This window comes from Pseudopodoces humilis, chromosome 2, assembly GCF_049639895.1.
Source record: "Pseudopodoces humilis isolate 2021_Gansu_Grassland_sample_001 chromosome 2, ASM4963989v1, whole genome shotgun sequence".
NCBI classification, from domain to species: Eukaryota; Metazoa; Chordata; class Aves; order Passeriformes; family Paridae; genus Pseudopodoces; species Pseudopodoces humilis.
Window position 1 is genome coordinate 6,809,171 of NC_142201.1, and position 9,590 is coordinate 6,818,760.

The window sequence follows — 9,590 nt, forward strand, 5'->3', positions numbered from 1 at the left end:
CTCCTCTCATGTTCTCACCCTGCTCTTCTCTGCCTGCAATTACATCTGCACTGGAACTTGTTTTCCTTCTTGAATTTGTTATCCCAGAGGTGTTACTGCCTTTTCTGACTGGCCCAGCCCTGGCCAGCAGCGGCTCCATCCTGGAGCCATCAGGGATTGGCTCTGCTGGACATGGGGGAGGCTTCCAGCACCTTCTCACAGAAACCACCCCTGTAGTCCCCCTGCTTCCAAAACCAGGCCATGCAAACCCAACACAGTGCCCAGCCAAGTTAACAATGGCATCTCAAAGTAATGCCATGAAACACAGCACTGTTAACTCATTATCCTGGAAGGCAGAAGATGTTTGGCAAAAAGCACTCACACAGTGACTGGTGTCCATGGATGCACATCTCCTCGCCCTGGTTTAAACCCTACCACCCTTAGTCCCAGGAGACTCACTTCTACCCATCCCTGAATTAACAAGCTATTATATCTGATGCACCTTTCTTCCTCCACACCTCTTTCTCTGTGTAGCTACCAGCTTCTATTTGCTGTAAACCCACTTCTTCTTTCTGGGATGAGAATTGTGAGGTTAAAGTATTCTATTTTAATTTCAAGTCCTGGGAAGAATAAACAGTCGTAGTCTGGATGAAGCCAGGCATACAGGTTTGAGTATTTTTCCTTAGGGAATAATATTTTCCCCATTGTTACATCTCCCATGTAATTCTCCTTTACTGCCCTCTTCTGATTTAGCACTTGGATATTAGGCAGGTTAACAGTGAATAGATAACCTGCAAGTTGTCCAATAGTGTAAATATACTGTAAATACTACTGGCACTCGCCTCACTCTGCCCATTAGCGATGCTCACCATTATATCTCCAATGATAGCAGATACATAAAACACCACCAAGGCTGCTAGACAAAAGAATCCCCAAGCAGAGTGGATAAATCAGAAAAATTTAAACAATATAAACAGGAACTTCAATACCTTCTACAAAGTTCCATTACTGCCAGCAATACATTTTGAGATGATGTCATGCTGCATACATCACAAATACCCAGATAAGCAAGGCTTGTAGCAATCTTCCTCCCGAACAGCCAGCCAGCATGTATATTTGAATATCTTTTTGACAGAACTTGGGCTGGAGGAAAAAACAACATTTTTTCCAGCCTCATCAAAAAGCAATTGACTTTTAAGCACAGGGTTTCATCCATGGCTGTTTATTTAGGGGACTATTGGGTTTAGTATTTTGCCATTTCACATTGATAGAAACAACTTATTCTATGTATATTTCAATTTTTTTTCTTTGCCCATTATGAAATTAAATAGCCTGGTATGAAATTTGAAATTACATACTTTTAATTCTGTGTAAACAGCATCTCCCAATAAAATAACCTGCAATATAGTTATGGAAGAAAATTATTTTAGAAGTTTCAATTCTCAGTAGAATTTGTCTGCTTCCTTTATAGACTGAGTTACCAAATACTTATAGATAAATATTAGTCTTTACTACATTTTTCTTTTGGAGTACTGTGCAGACTCCTGGCAGCCTAAACTGGGGTGTCCTTAACAATCATTGGACTGCAAGAATCTCACTGAAGGTCATTAACTATGTCCTCAGCTCAGAAACGCTGCTCCTGGTGATTCACAAGCTATAGAGAAGCTCAATCTTCACTTGCAGGATACATTGACTGAGCTGGTGCCTCACAAAACAGCACATCTGACACAGGAACAACAGGCAGGCTGTCTGGAGCCCGCATTTTAACCCCATTTTACAACTTTGTCTAACAAAAGTCCTAACAGCACTTCTGGCCAGGGGTTTCTTGAGTGCTCAGCAAGTTGGTAACATCCCTTGGCTTGGATGACAAGGGTCAGGCTGAATGAAGGCTAAGGCAGCCAGAAACAGGGAACGCAGGGCCTCTCTCTTGGGAATTCTTATCAAACCAGCTGGATTTCTGGGAGGGGATTGTCTGAAGCCAGCCCAGACAGACAAACAGGAGATCCTTTCCCGGTCTGCCAGACAATCTTTAAAGCAGCTGCTTTAACCTTGCTGAACCAGATCTAATCAGAGCAGGTGAGACTCATCTTCTAATCACTCCGTCATAAAAAAGCCTTTGTGGCACCATGAGAAACTCTCCTGTGAGCAGAGGGGACAGGCAAAGGGAGAGGTAAGAGTGAACTGAACAGCACATGTGGCCCTAGAGAGGCTGAAAGGCCTTTACTACACCCTGACATCAGGGGACTGACTAATTATGTTGGGCTCTGACCTCTTGCTTGTGCCATTTGGCCCTGGCACTGCCAGGCAGCTGCGATCTAAGCCGAAGCACGGGTAGGGATGTAATGGCACACACCCCGCTGCCACCCTGAAAAAACTCCTGCACTGTGGGCTGGAGTGTTTCCAGGGCCCCAGGCAGTGTCTCACTGACATTATTTCTCGTGTTTAGAAACCACTCTCCCTTAATAGCCAAGGTAAGATTCTGTGTGTTATTCTTACAGCTTTCACTCTCTGACTTTTTAATGGCTGGGCTATTAAAACCAATGGAGTTTAAATGCAACAAAGGTAGAGCTTAAAAAAGAATCCCCAAAGCCTTACTGTTGGTAGGTGGTAATGGCTGAGTTAAAAGGGGCGGTATTTCTCCGAAAAGATTGCTCAGAGGGAAATTAGGAAATTCTGGGAACCTGAACTGTCCATTAAAGAGAAGGTCCTGGCAGTGGGAGTGAAGTGTGACAAGACAGACACTGGCAGAGTGAGATTCATGCAGGCTGTGGGATAAAATGAGCAGAGAGAGAAGGGATTGTAGGGAGGTATGATAAAAATGTAAGAAATTAGGTAAAAATCAGAATGAGGCACACAGACAAATATGGGAATATTCTCTAGAAAATGTTCCAAAGTTCAAAGGTGTACCTTTGATCAGGATTGATACAGACAGAGTATCACAGACACCAGGATTAAGAGAAAAATGTTTTTATTTATAGGTAAAACTAAAGAATAAAGCTATGCATTTTTGGACCACAGAGAGCTTAGGAGTATTAAAAACCTGAAATTAACTCTGAAGAACTGTAAGAAATGGTTTTAAGTACAGAACTAAGAAAAGGCTAGGTATAACTATAAGCCTTGTTTCCATAACAGGAGACCAAGCTCTCAAAGCAGAATCCCTTCATATTTAAGGAGCTCAGCTGTGAACATCCCAAAATAAGAATTTACCAGCTTATGTCCAGTCAATTTCAGGTCTCTAGAGCAAGAGACATGATATAGGGGATGAAGGTATTTCTAAATAAGCTTTAACACCTGAGGAGGTGTGGCATGACACTTTTATGGCTTCAGGAATGCTGTGGAAATACTAACTGGTGTTTTGGCAGAGATAGAGTGCACTTCACACTATAGAGCAGCAAATGCCTGAGCAGACACATGCCCATGTCTTCTCCTCTGCTTAGCATCTCCTTCCTTCACCCTGGTGGAGTCTGAGCAAACTCCACTGCCTCTGGAGCACAGCAGTGGAGGATGATCAGCTCTGGCAGGGGAGCAAAGGGGTCCCAGCTCAGCTGCCATGGTGCAGCTGTCAGCTGAGTGCTCCTGGAGCTCTAACAGTGGCACATCCTCAGCAGAAGTCCCTACGTACTGGATAATACAGTAGAAGATAGGAACCAGTTGTTTTTCAGGAGAAATGAAAAAAAAAAGAAAAAAAGGATATAGATGTGGACTGAAGAGCTACAGCAAGCTACTTAAATGCAACTCTTTAAGTGCTAACTGAGCTATGTTTTAAAAACAAACCATCATTATGAGAAAAATGTAAACTCTTCAAGGTTCTGCTGAAATATAATTATTTCATGGGGGCAAGGTGACTACTTTTAATAAGGTGTTTAAGTAAGAGCAGGGTGGGGGGAAAGGTTCCTGTAACACCTGGGTGGGGGAACTCTTGGTTATCTACACCCAGTTAACTCAGCTAGAGGCAGCCCCAGGCAAATGGGCGTTCACAGCTTGGCAGCCAGGGCAGTCACTTCTGCCCCTAACCTGAGGTGCTGCTGAGTTTTATGTGACCAAAAGGACTCAGGTCACCACACAGGTCCCTTTAGTAATGTATTCTGGCTGGACAGCACCCATGACATGGGAATCCCTACTTTCTGAAGGGAATATATGCTAAAGAATCACATCTGTGCTGCTTAATTTTTGCCTCTATTCCGATTATATCAGAAAGTGAAAGCTGTCTTCCAGGAGATTTATGGCCTTTATTTCACATTGCATTGAGCCCATCAAAATTTAAGATCAATTGACTGGACACAGCTCATGAGACTTCTTACATTGTGGATGTCCAAGCTATTAGGGAAATGGAAAAGACAAAAACTCAGCAGTAGAAAAGGAGAGGATAATGAGCTGGGACACACCTCAGGCACATTCTGTTGTTCTCTGCAGGATGGAAAACCCAGTCACTAAAACAGACTGGAAGAAAACAAAGATGGAGACAGGAGTCTTCATGGCTCTGTGGGATAACTCACTACTCTGCAAATGATTGTTTATTTTAAATGGAAATATTTCTGACCTCTGGTTTGCTCAGATAGCTACAGAAGTGGTCATGCTGCAACAGCAAAACCACTTTGTTCTGATCCTTGTTCTGATGCTTATAGGACAGTTGAGGATTTCTGGTTATTAATAAATTTGCCTTAGCTGCATTTCCTTTCTTTTGTGAAGTAGTTTAGTGAGGCAGATTTACCTTGGCGTAAGAGATGGGCAGATGGCAGGGCTATATAGGTCATGTGCTCCTCAATGCTGGTAAAGGAACTGCTCTGTGCCTATACACTGACTGTCTCCTGCTGACTGAGACTGAAAATAACTATAAAAGCATTCCTTATAAACAGAAATACCTGAATCTAAGTATAAGCATACTGCCTAAACTAATTATTATGGTCAATTTTATATACCCCCTGTGCAAATAAACTCCCTGATTAAAAAGAATGAAGCATCTGACCATCCCAAATATGAAAGTGGCACAAACTGCTGTTTTTTCTATTGTTCATACTGATTCTTCTAATTAGCACCTTTGACTTCCCAATGGGTAGACTCAATGACAGCAGCTCATCTAAGATCATGTCAGCAGCTGTTGACAGTCCCTGGTGCTTCAGATGAGGGAGACAAAGTCCAGTTTCTTAATGCAAAGATGAACTATCCACTCCATTTCCTTATTTTAAGGCTTGTTTTTACTATCCTTTCCCTTCAGTTCTATGCATTGTGTAGTATGTTCTAATTGAGGACATTTTACATTCCTCCATCTGGTTCTACTCCCAGACTCAGAAGTATAGTACAGTATTGCATCCATTGCTACCTATTATCCATTCTGTCTTCAGTTAAATATAAGTTTTATCTTTTTTTGTTTGATGTTTGGATTGTTTGAACATCTTTTTGCTCTTGTATCGCAATTAAAAATATAAGAACATGAAATATCTTCCCTTAACTTTTTTAATGTGCCCTCTACAGCTACATATTCACTTCTCATCTAGATAATCCTAATATGAAAATCCTTTATATGGAAATTTTTCCATGTCATTCCTCCCAGTTGCTTCTAAATGCTTAGGCCACTCATTCCTTTCATGTGATAACTAGAATTAACAGGTTCTAAATAAACACACCACTGGTTTCTTCCATATGAATCCATAAATTCTTCAATGCCACTCCTAGGTTTGCACTGACATTTTCACTCAAATTTTTTTTCACTGGTTGCCATTAACTTCGACCTCTGACAGCAGTTCAGGTAATTCTTCCAAAATGCAGTACCCACATTAATTTTCATCTGATGCTCAGTGACCTAGCTTAGCTATCTCTGTAGCGCTCTTTGCTCTTGTCTTGTTTTAATTATCCCAGACAATTTTGTCGTATTGCAAATGTTGCCACCTCACTGATCATTCTTTTACAGATTGCAAATTACATTAATCACCGAGTACTGGTACTCAGCCTCAGGCCATTCTGCCACTTCTTCTGACATTTCTGTATCTGTCTCTCTGTGTTTCTATAACAACTTTCTCTTCCTCCACAACAACTATCTTTTTTCACAGGTTCCCACAAAGAATTTTTCAGAAATTAAGTAATTTTTTATTACTCATTTCTGTATAAAATCTTGCATTTTCCTTGATAGAAAAGTGTTTGTTCCTACCACATTATATCCTCTTAGGTGCCTTGTACCTATTCATAATTGTTTAATCCTATTTACCCAGCAGTTAAGCAAAGCTCACAAGGGCTGTAATCACAAGATTGTCCAGAGCACTTACAATCTGTTCAGCTGTCTAATACCTTCGCAGTGTCTCTCATTTCCTATTTGAGCCGTAGCTCCCTGGAATAAAAGCCAGCCCCGTGATGCAGGTGCAAGACTCAGAATCAACACTGGATTCTTGCTCCGGCTCTGCCAGCTACTGGCAGTGTAACCTTCAGTTAAGTTTCCTAACCTTTCCAAATCTCTCTCCTTTCTCCAGTGCAGGTGGTGCTTAACAACATCACGGATTTGCCAGGTCTGTTTGCCTCAGTGCTGATTCCTGGCGGTTTCTTCGATGCCTCCATCAGAGCATCACAAGCCAGGGTATGTGAGCACAGAGCAAGCAGCATCTTGCTCCTCTGCACATCCCTGAATACTCTGACAGCTGTCCAAGGAGTTCTTTTCTGGGTGGAACAGGGAGAACCAAGCAGAGGCACAGCTTCACACCACCCGCCTCCAGCAGCAGGCACATCTGGAAAAGCTGTGCGTTAATTTTTTATGAAGCCTGATTATTAACGTTTTGTAAAATGCTTGGAGATTCTTGGTAGGAAAATTTTACCACCTGCTAAGTATTAGCCTTCTATAAATATTTCCAAGCAGGACACAGTTGCCAAATGTTTGGGTTCAACTTTAACCATTCTAATGCTGGGCTGGGGGAAATTCTCATGAGAAACCAAATGTTCTTGGTGAACAAATGTTTTATACCACTCATCTTCCTGTTTTCTGTCTCAATAGCCCCCACTGTTTCCTGTCCCTTAAATGGTCCTTGTAAGAATGTATATAAACATTTTTTGTCAAATGTGTATCTTCCTTCTCAAATTCAGAACTTGGTAGTATTAAAGCACTGATATGCTGCAGATATTAGTTTCAAGGTCTTAACATGTTTAACATAATTAAAGAATCTGAACAGTTTGTTCCAGTATTGCCATTTTAGCACTGTATTGTTTTTTGACTACATGAAGCATTGCACAGTACCCCAACTACAGAAGGTCTGAGATAAATTATACCACTTGAACTTTTAATATATTTACACAGGCAGTAGCTTGGAGGAAAGTTCATAGAAGCAAATCTATTAGGTAAATTAGGGTTGTAACTTTTTGGCAGCTTCATTTAAAATATTAGTCAAAATTAGTGAAGCAATTTAGTCCCATTCAAAATTATGCAAGACCAATATGCAAATAGAAGAGAGAGAGCTTTAGGAATGTAGAACAATTACTATTTTAATACATATGCATTTAAATAAATGCACCACAGAGAGACCAGCCAATGACAGCTGGTTATCCTACAGTGTAGGCTGGCTTTGATCTCCTTATTCCACGTATTACTTTCCTTATTACAGCAGAACTTCTGACTTTCTCTCTGCCAAAGCATCTAAATGGCTGACTTCAGAGCAAACTTTTTCTTTTCTTTTCCACATGCTGATACTTGAATCAGAAAATATTATTCTGATTTTGTGTTATATTGTGTAGGACACAATTCTTCCTTACCTCTGTATGCTGTGTTAAAAACAGATTAGTAATATTGTTTGATCATTCATGCTGAGTTCCTGGCAACAGCCTGTCATATTGTAAAGATAACTTTTCACTTAGTATCTCTCTCATAAGTGTATTAGGAAGACAGGAGAAAAAATACATAGAAATGTGTTTGGGAGTAATAATTTCTTCATGTTTATGTCCAGTCAACATGACCTGAAAGTCCACTCTAAAGGCTTGTTATTCAGCAGCAAGAAGCAGCAGCAAAGAAATTATCCAGGGCAGGCTATATACTGAATTTGGTGGTGGATTCCTCAGTTAGTATTTCCCCTGCATTATCTCCCCCTTGGAGAAAGGTCTTTTTACCGTAGTGGTTGAAAATGAGCCAGGCATGCTTTCACAGGGTACTTGAATTTATTTATCACCATCCAGAGGGCTGACTCAGATAAACAGACAACACAAAGTTTTCAGATACCTAAACACACACTTAGCCCTACGTATTAGAGGTCCCAAGCTTAAGGAGCAGATTATACATGTGATCTTTCACCATGCCACAGAATTGAACCCTAGAGGTTTAGAACTGTGTGGGAACAAGCTTTCTCTGTGCACTTTCTCTGTGTTATTTCTCCTCAAAATGTTTTCCAGAATATTGTGCCTATCTGTCGAAGAATGACAAAGGTGCTTAAAATTGACCTTGAGTCAAACAAAGAGGAAAAAAGGAAGATTTAATTTTTAGTCAAGAACCAAGTTTAATCAATTATTTTAATAAGATTAATTTAAGAGAGTCTCATGAGCAATCTTCTGCTATATTTAGGGCTACTGTGTCATTTGTGTAACATGGAAAATCAAAGAATAAAGAGGAAAAGGTAAAATAAAAAATCAGGCAAATGCATAATCCAGTATCTAAGAAATGGGACAGACAATGTTACCAACTTCCTCTTATTTGAAGGGAGAGGTTAAACTTACAAGAAAACAAAAAGCCGAAGTTCTTTTAAAAACTTTAACTTTTTATTCCAAATGTAATTCTAATAAAAGCATGGTATGCTGAGTAACAGCACAGTGGTGTGCTGAGGGTGACAGCTGCTGAGACCTGTGATGTTTTTGCATTGAAGATGGAAACATTCAAGTGCTGAAATGGAAATGTTTTAATTACTATTAAATTGCCAACAGTTTTTTGCCTATCCTCAGCAAATTATTTCTGTAAACACTTTCAGCATTGGGGAGGACGTTTCAGAGACGAGTGATTAGTTATGAGTGACATCCAGAGACTTCAAAGTGCAAGACCTGAACGTTTTCTGAGCCACAGCCACTGTGAGCCGACAGTAGCAGCTGTAAAGTGGCCAGGGCAGAGAACCACAGCTTTCCAGAGCTCTGGAAAATGCCAAGAGCTGGTGCACAGAGCCAGGTTAAGCCATGGCAGTCAGAAAGAAACTAGACAGGAATGAATCACTCAAACATCTTGGCTCTGCAGGCTTAGAGAATAAAGCCCAGGACCAAAAATAAAACTAAGAGTGTAACTTCACTGAAGACCACAATAGACAGAACAGATATCTGAGGCAATTTGAAATCAGTAATCTTTCAGGGGAGCAAATCAACCCATGCACAGCTTTAGCTTTCATAGACAACTAGCTTAGCATGTGAGCACACTCAGAAATTTTGTCATAGCTGCTTCAGTTTATGAGCTTTAAACTAAGGCATATAATCTTACAGCTGGGTTGTGCTGGATGCTTAGGGACCAGTGAACATCCATTCTGGTTGTAGTAGTCGTGGCAGAAGCTCCTGTGTTCAGTCAAAAATGAGCTGGGTACCTTCAGCAATTTAAATAATAAGTCTTCATTAATCCATCTCATTTTCTAGAATGGTTTAGGAAATGATCACACGAGGGAGGTTGATGTTAT

General features: G+C 40.6%; 1 long non-coding RNA gene across 1 annotated transcript; it reads left to right on the forward strand.

Moving 5' to 3' along the window:
• Window positions 1-2,055: 2,055 nt before the first annotated feature.
• LOC148184775 (uncharacterized) lies at window positions 2,056-7,079 on the forward strand. Its single transcript, XR_015771989.1, has 2 exons — window positions 2,056-2,149; window positions 6,441-7,079. It is a non-coding gene; the product is annotated as an uncharacterized LOC148184775 (long non-coding RNA).
• The last annotated feature ends 2,511 nt before the right edge of the window (window positions 7,080-9,590 follow it).